A 9,090-nucleotide genomic window follows, 5' to 3' on the forward strand; every position below is an offset into this window, starting at 1 on the left:
ATTTCCCAATCATTGTATCAAGGAGGGGTCACCTGATTATTTCATACCAGCGGAATATAAATGGTCACGAGGAGTGTATAATCCATGGTGAGATGATTTTGAAGTAGGGATATCTTTTCCACCATTCTATGTAGTAACTTGACAATAAATTGTCCCATATATGTTTGCAATTAAGCCATATATATATACACTTGATCCCCAGATGGCAGAGGCTTTGAGACAAGGAAATTGCTGGAGGAGGAACGTCAATGGGAGCAGACCTCAAGGTTTATCAGCCTAGCTTCAAACGCAGTACTTAGACTACTTCTATCCAGAAATGTGACTATGATCCTGCTTCCTGATGGCACCATGCTTCCCCTACTATGATGAAGTTTCTCATCAAGACTATAAGCTGAAACATAGAAGGGAATTCCCTTCTTCCATCAGCTGCTTTTGGTCCAGTGTTTTATTGCAGTAGCTCAGAGGTAACTGCAACATAAAATTGATATAAGAAGTGAGATCATTACTGCTAGAAGTCTGACCATGTGGTATGGTCTTTTGGAACTAGTTTGAGGTAGGAATATGGAAGAATTTGAAAATTTGAAGTAGAGAAACCTTTCAGTGCTATAAGCACAGCTTTATAGAACATTCTGGTGAGAGTTTGAAAGAACTGTGAATTATGGTTTAAGGTGTTTGACAGCAGAAAAAATGTCCTTGGTATTAGACTATAGATAGTTCATATGATATTATAGCTGTGTTCTGCTCATGTCCTGAGAACTTAAGCAGCATTAAATTTAAAAATAATGGACTAGTATGTTTGTCATAGAAAGAAATGTCAGGCTGGAGAAAAGGCTTAGCGTTTGGAGCATTGCCTGCAAGCCAAGTCACTCAGGTTCAATTCTCCAGGACCCATGTAAGCCAGATGCACAAGGTAGCACATGCATCTGAAGTTTGTTTGCACTGTCTGGAGGCCTTGGAATGCCCATTCTTTCTTGCTTGTTTCCCCTCCCCCTCCCCCTTTCTCTCTTTCCCCTTCAAATAAATAAAAATAATTTAAAAAAAAACAGAAATGTCTCAGATTCCATTTTAGCTATGATGGTTTAAAAAATTATTAGCATTGAGATTGGATCAGCTGTTCTGTATTGGGACAGTTGGAGGACTGCTGGCTCTCTTGAAAGTAGAGGGCCTGAAAGAAGAGTGTTAAAGGATGTTTCCTGCTCCTCAAAATCAGCTTTATTTCTCCTACATTCACAGATTTGTTAGCCTACTGGTACTGAGTTTGAAAGTATAACAAATGCTAGAAACTGGGCCATTATATTTGTAACAAGCGTTTTTGAGATGGTGGCATTGTGGAGCAGGATTACATAGAGGCCATGAGGAAGCATTGGATAGAACCATGAAGATGAACTGTGGGTTACAATGGAAACCTGAGGATTTTGGAGATGCCAAGACTATAACGTGGCTGCAAAGAAATGCTGATCACTCTGGTTTGGGTGGATTTACCTGGAAAGCTAGCAGTCAAGGCTGGAGGTGTGTAAAGTTGATTGCAAAGATTTTGCTATATGTCCTAGATGCCTGTCATGGAGCTATAGGATTTGGTGATTGTCTTATTGGTTTTTTCTTTTCCATTGGTTCAATGGTACAGTCTTTCCCTGCTAAGTCTTCTTTCTGCAATAGGAATGTTTACTCTGTGCTATTATGTGTTGGACCTATGTGACTTATGTTTTGATTTTATAGGCTCAGTTAAGAGTTTATGACTTTAGATTTTGAATAGTATTAGACTATGGGAATTTTTTTTTTCTTTTTGAATGTACAATCTCACAGTAGCCCTGGATGATCTGCAATTCAGGGTGGCCTTTAACTCATAATGATTCTTCTACCTCTTCTTCTTTGAGTGCTAGAAATTTAAGGGGTGCATTACCACACTGGCTTTTGGAACTTTTAAAGTTGGATTGAATGCAGTTTGCAACATTACATGGTCATGAGTCCATGGATGCCAGGGAAGAATTGGTGCTATTAATATAAAGTGCCCCATATAGCACTAATTGTTTGCAATTAAACCTCATACTCAATCCCCAGATGGGAGATCCTTGATGAAAGAGGTGTGATACTGGGGGCTGAACCTTGTGGTTTATTAGCCTAGCTCAAGGTCAAGTACTTAGACTATTATCCCCTGACATATGACCAGATGTGAGCTGGCTTACTGCTAGTGCCATGGTTTCCTGTATGATGAAACATCCCCTAAAGACTGTATGCCAAAATAAACACTCCTTTCCCAATAGCTGTTTCTGGTTGGGTGTTTCATCTTAGCAATGTGAAGGTAACTGCAACATTTTCTTTCTCTCTCTGAATGGAGTTTTCAGAGTGTACCATAACAAAATAGAAATATATAATGGATTTTCCTGATCCACTCTGATAGTTGGAATTTTTCTATTTCAAATATTAGCATTACTTTAACACAAACTTTGGAACTTTTATGATCTACAAAATTCGTTTATCAATAAATGAATCTGGGAAGCCTGGGTATGCAAAGAACTAAGTGGCAGAACACAGACTTTACAAAGCCAATAAGCATGCTTGATCTCAAACTAGGTGGAAGGCAAGGACATCCCAAGGTTGTCCTCAGGCCTCCACATATGTTCAGGGCATGTGTGTGTGTGTACTCACAAATATGGTTATACACACATACACACAAAAACATTAGAAAAGCAGTATGGATTAATTATTGTCTATCACATAATAGAATATTGACAAGCAGGTAAATTAATGTATTAATTTATGCAAATTGATTTAGACAAATCTTAAAACAATTTTTCTAGAACCAAGCATGTTAAACATGATACATTTATATTAAACTCTATATTTGTAAAAGGTAACCTATATGTATTATTAAAATTATTTAAAAATTTACAAAATTATTAAATGCAAACCAGAATAACATTACCACATGGGATAGAAGATGGAGAAAGTACTACAGAAGAATATCCCAAGGGTTTTCTAGCAGTTAACTTCACATTGTTGGGACAAAGCTCCTGACCCAAAGTGACTTTGGAAGGCAAGGCTTTCTTTCCAGCTTAATGTTTTAAGGAGAAATCTCACCATAGACGAGCAGACAACAAGCCATCACATCTCCATATGTCAGCAACAAGCAAGAATGGATTATAAAATCCCAAGGCCAGTCCCACGTGACATACCTCCTCCACCAAGCCTCTATCTCTGGAAGGTTCCACCAGGTGGGGAATAAGTATTAGGCTTATTGTCAAACACAGGAGACTCTGGGAGACATTTTATATTCAGACCACCACAGGCTTTAAAGCATCCAGCAAGTTTTCCTGCTTAAACTAATCTGAGACAAATGTAATAAAATAATAAGAATTTTTAAAGTAATGTGCCAAGTTGACCTTTCATTAAATTAGCATCTATATTACTTGCCTGTGAGTTGGAATTTTTTTTTAGAAAAACATTAAAGTTGCTAAAAACATTAACTCTGATCACAAAAGTCTGAGGTACTGGATTAATCTGCAAATAAACATGGAAAAAATTTGATGATTGCTATCATCTGATTTTCTCTTTAGGCTAGTACTAAACCTTAGTGTTAATGATTTTGCTCTAGTATGTCTGTTCTCTGACCAACATTGGATGATCGTGTCTAAAAAATTTTGGGGGAAATCTAAGTGAAGCTCCCTGAGGGCTTTAAGCTAATTTGGTATAGGATGGTGTGGTGGATAATCATGCTTCATTACTCTTGACAGTAGTCTGCCCCATGAGTCCTATTTAAGGTTCATAAGTTGTTTTCATTAGAAAACCCAGCAGCTATTTTTGATGGCTTTTTCTTATATAGAAGGAGACCATAACAGTTCAAAAAACTGCATGAGCAGAGAAATAGAACATTTGAGTTGCCATGTTCTTCTTATTCAACTCCACATCCCAGAGAGATCTCAGAGATTTAGTTAGCTTTTCCCTCACCCACGTAAGAAAAGCTGCCCTTATTTTCTGTAAAATAAGAGCAATGTTTTACAGCCCCACTCTCCAGTTTTGACCTTTTAATTATCTCTATGAGTGGAGCCAACTAATAGCAAATGTGCTGTCCCATCTTGTGAACTACAAGCCTTAGTCAGCTTTTGTTCAAATAGCAGTCAAGTAGAAACTTGACATGTTTCCTATAAAAATATAGAGGGCTGGAGAGGTAGCTCAGTATTTAAGGTGTTTGCTTGTGAAACCTAAGGACCCAGGTTTGATTTTCCAGTACCCATACAAGCCAGATGCACATAGTGGTCCAGGCACCTAGAGTTCACTTGCAGTGGCCAGAGACCCTAGCAAGCCCATTCTCCCTCCATCCCCCTCTTTCTCTCTGTCCTTCCTTCCCTCTCTCTCTCTCTTTCTAATAAATAAATAAAAATAAATATTTAAAAAATATCTATAGTTTATCTCTGACCATAGTCATGTCTAAAATATTTAGGGGAGAAAGTTGAACAAAGTTCCTTGAGGCTTTTAAGCTAATTGGAGTATATGATGGCATGATGGATGCACAAGGCTGGCCAGGACACTAAGACTCAAGGATTTACCTATTGGGTCATAGCACTACACAGGACCAGTCAGGACACTGAAATTCAAAGACCAGAGCTCAAGTCATATGTGTGAGCTTTCTCTTAGTGATTCTATAGCCACTTTGTTGGATTTGGACCCTGATGCTTTATGCATTTTATCTTCATGTCCCAAATGCCAAATCAGTAATGAAGCTTTACCTTCCTGTCATTTTGCTTATGTGACAACCTTTTATACTTCCTAAGGAAGTATAAGCCCAGAGCATCCAAAGATTTGAAATGTTAAAAAGTCACAGAAACTCCATTACAGTGTTAAAGGTCTGCCTTGTAAGTCAACCTTAATAAGGGAGCTTATTATGAAATTTTCTTTAGGTAGGATATTGCTCTAGCCCAGGCTAGATGGAACTTACTATACTGTTGTAGGCTAGCCTAGAACTCATGGTGGTCCTCTTAACTCTGCCTCCAAGTGTTGGGATTAAAGGCATTTGCCACTATACCTGGCTCTAAATTATGAATTTTACCATAAAATAAACTGTATTAATTTTAACAATCATTGCATTTTAGTTATATGAGAAGCAGATGATTTTTTTTTTTTTTGCGGTAGGGTCTCATTCTAGCCCAGGCTGACCTAGAATTCACTATGCAGTCTCAGGCTGGCCTCAGACTCATAGCAATCCTCCTACATCTGCTTTTCAAGTGCTGGGATTAAAAGTGTGAGCCGCCAGACGTTGCTTGAGAAGTAAATGAAGTGTCATATGAACAAATATAAGGAAAGTGTTTAAGTTCAGCACATCATGATAAAGTGTAATAATCCATTTTAAAACAGTATAAAATCTCAATGTGAAGGTTATAGGGGAATACAAAACAATCCCCCAAACCCCTGATTATTATTTTTTTTTTTCATTTACCCCCACACATGTGTCCTAAAGCATGGAAAATATACGGAAGAAACGCAAGGAATACCCAGGAAATGATGTGGCTGTTATAGGAAGCCACAAAAAGCACATGTTCAAGAGATTTGTGTACCGACTCAACACAGAGGCCCTGGTTCCATAGAAACAGAAGCTAAGTGTGTCCACTTATGTTGCAAACCTGTGGTTCTTTTCTTTTTTAACTTTATTTTTGATACAGAGAGAGAGAAAAGAGAGAGAAAGGGCACACCAAGACCTCTAGCCATTGCAAATGAAGATCAAGATGTATGCACCACTTTGTACATCTGGCTTATGTGGAACCTGGAAAATCAAACCTGAGTCCTTAAGCTTTAAAGCAAGTGCCTTACCTGCTGAGCCATCTCTCCAATCTGTAGTTCTTTTCTTTAACATGAAAAATATCAGTCAACTAATAATTTTACAGAAAGAACTATCTTAATAGAGCTCAGCTTTCTGTCTTTGGTCATAGGATCCAGGTTTATGTGGCAATATTTTTATTCCATGTTTTAATATGAAAAGCCCTTAATTCAGACTTCAAGTATTCCAAATGAAAACCTGTAATCTTATTTATTTATTTACTTTAATTAATTAATTAATTAATTAATTAATGTATTTATTGGTTTTTTGAGGTAGGGTTTCACTCTAGCTCAGGCTCTCTTGGAATTCACTATGTAGTCTCAGGGTAGCATTGAACTCATGGTGATCCTCCTACCTCTGCCTCCTGAGTTCTGGAATAAAGGCGTGCACCACCATGCCTGGCAAAACCTGTAATCCTTTAACAGTAAAGGTCATTTGTTTCTGGAAGAAAGATCAGAATGCTTATAACCTGTCTTTGAGGGAAAGCCATGGAAGAATTTTCTAGAATAATTCTGACACAGGGAATGAAGTCTGGAAGGATTTTATGATACCTGTTAGCTTCAAAGTAAGGTTTGAAGCCTTTGCTAAGACTAAGTTCAGGGGAGAGAGAGATTGGCTGAAAACTCATGGACACTTCTCACTTACCTTATTGGTAAGGCAGCAGAATGTCCATGCGACTGTGTATTACTCTATGCCAGATCACCTAACCCCAACCCCAAAGACATGTAATAATGGGGGACAGAATAATTATCTAGAAGTCTTTATCTTAGTTTTTTAACTTATTGACCACTTCTATAATTATAGTCAATAAACCATGATGATTCCCTCCCCTCTCCCACTTTCCCCTTCAAAACTCCACTCTCCATCATATCACCTCCACTTCTCAATTAGTCTCTCTTTTATTTTGATGTCATCATCATTTCTTCCTATTATGATAGTCTTGTATAGGTAGTGTCAGGCACTGAGAGCTCATGGATATCCAGGCCATTTTGCATCTGGAAGAGTGCATTGTAATGAGTTCTACCCTTCCTTTGGCTCTTACATTCTTTCCACCACATCTTCCACAATGGACCCTGAGTCTTTTAAGGTGTGATAGAGATGTTTCAGTGCTGAACATTCCTCTGTCATTTCTTCTCAATATTATAGTGCCTTTGAGTCATCCTAGAGGTCACCACCATCAGAAAAGAGAAGCTTTTCTAACCAAATATGAGAGTGGCATTGATATGTGGATGTGAACATTAAGAGAAGAGCTTACCAGGCTGTTTGGTGAGCATTAACGTACATTTAGCCATACATCAGCAGGCGTTATACCCCTAGTTTTCATGACATCCCTCATCATAGGTTTTTAGTACCAGACATGTATTCCCTCCTGTGGGACAAGAATTCAGTCCAATTAGTGAATACTTAGTTTCTCCTGTAACATATATGCCACTATTGTACCTGTTTGGTCATTTGGCCTGGCTAGCCAAACTTAAGGCTTGCAGTATCCACTGTTATGTATCTCCACTGATGACTTATTTTTCTCATAGGGCTGTAGACAGCACAGCTTTTTCCAGCTTTCTGTCAGCTGGTCTACAGAGAGGTGGTTTTCAGCTCACCTCCATCTTGATTTCTCAATGACCTTACAGCCAAAGAGCATGTGTAGTGTTCCTCAATAGGGTCTTGCTACCTATTTATGGTGGGAAACCGGGAGCCTTGGCAAGAGAATGTAATATTTTAGAGGTATCAGGGACTTCAATTCACTGGAATGTATCCCATCCCTGGCACTTAAATTTTTCTAGCAACAATCTATGACTTCTGGGTGTGCCATTGTCCAAAAAAAGAGGTTTATATACAGCATATCCATACCCTCTTAAAATTTGATTGTTTCCCAGTCCTTCCTTTATTCGATCTCTTACCCTCATCTCACTTAGGCCATTCTTCCCCTAGTAATCTGTATGTATGTGTGTGTATGTATGTGTGTGTGTGTGTATATATATATATATATATATATATATATATATATATACACATACATACACATACATATACATATACATATTACCATATACATATATATATACATACATATACATATTACCATCCTTAAGTCCTTCACTCTTCCCCCACTCTTGTAGCCCCTTTCTAGCTTACTGGATGCTATTTTCAATTCTTACTCCAACTCAAAGACAAGTCTAAACATTTGCAATTAGGATCCACATATGAGAAAGAACATGTAGTGTTTGGCTTTCTGGGCTTGGGTTGCCTCATTTAATATAATCCTTTACAGATTCATCCATTTCCCTGAAAATGTCATAATTTTATTATGATTTTTTAACTGTTCAATAGAACTCCATTGCATTACCACATGTTCATTTTCCATTCATCTGTTGAGGGACATTTACATTGGTTGCATTTCCTAGCTATTATGAATAAAGTGGCAATAGCCATGGATGTGCAAATATGTCTGAGAAAATGAGATGATTCCTTAGTATATATGCCTAGCAGGGATATAGCTTGGTTATATCGTAAATCCATTTTTAAAAATGACAACAGTTATTTTTATTGGGTGTGTTACAAGAGGTTTAGTCAAAAAAACCAAAGCCCTTGTTGTCATCAGACTCCTCCATTCTTTCTTTGCTTCCACTTTCTTCTCAGCTGGGGCAGTGGCGGCGGGGGCAGGGCTTCCTGCGGGCATAGTGCCATCCACAGGAGCGCCCCCAGCCCGGACGCTGCAGATGAGGCTCCTGATGTTGACGGTGGCCGGGGCCTTTGCAAACAAGCCAGACTGAAATGGTTCCACGTGCACACTGGCTGCTTTCAGGAGGACATTGACCTTATCCTCTGTGAGGGTCACTTCATCGCGGTGCGGGATGAGGGCCCAGTAGATGAAGGAGAGCTTGGAGATGGAGGCCATCGTGCGGACTGCTGGTCACCAGAGGAAGAGAAGGCCTCACCCCAACGCGGCCTCAGCTTCCTAGGAAGAACTGAGGACCTTGGCGGCAGCTGAAGAAAGTGCTAAAACTATTTAGCTGTCTCAGTAATATCTATGCTTATTTCCACAATGGCATACCAGTTGCATTTCCACCAACATTGTAGAAGGGTTCCTCTTTCTCCGCATCCTCACCAGCATTTATTGTCTTTTTTTTTTTTTTCTTGGTGATAGCCATTTTGACAGGAGTGAGACTGAATCTCAAAGTAGTTTTAAATGTTCATTTCCCTGATAGCTAAGGATGCAGAACATTTTCTTAGATGATTATAAGCCATCTATATTTCTTCTTTTGAGAATTCTTTGAATAGTT

General features: G+C 38.6%; 1 pseudogene; it reads right to left on the reverse strand.

Moving 5' to 3' along the window:
• Positions 1 to 8,373: 8,373 nt before the first annotated feature.
• LOC101604884 lies at positions 8,374 to 8,705 on the reverse strand (annotated as a pseudogene).
• Positions 8,706 to 9,090: the final 385 nt, after the last annotated feature.

Source organism: Jaculus jaculus, chromosome 15 (assembly GCF_020740685.1).
Source record: "Jaculus jaculus isolate mJacJac1 chromosome 15, mJacJac1.mat.Y.cur, whole genome shotgun sequence".
Lineage (NCBI taxonomy): Eukaryota > Metazoa > Chordata > Mammalia > Rodentia > Dipodidae > Jaculus > Jaculus jaculus.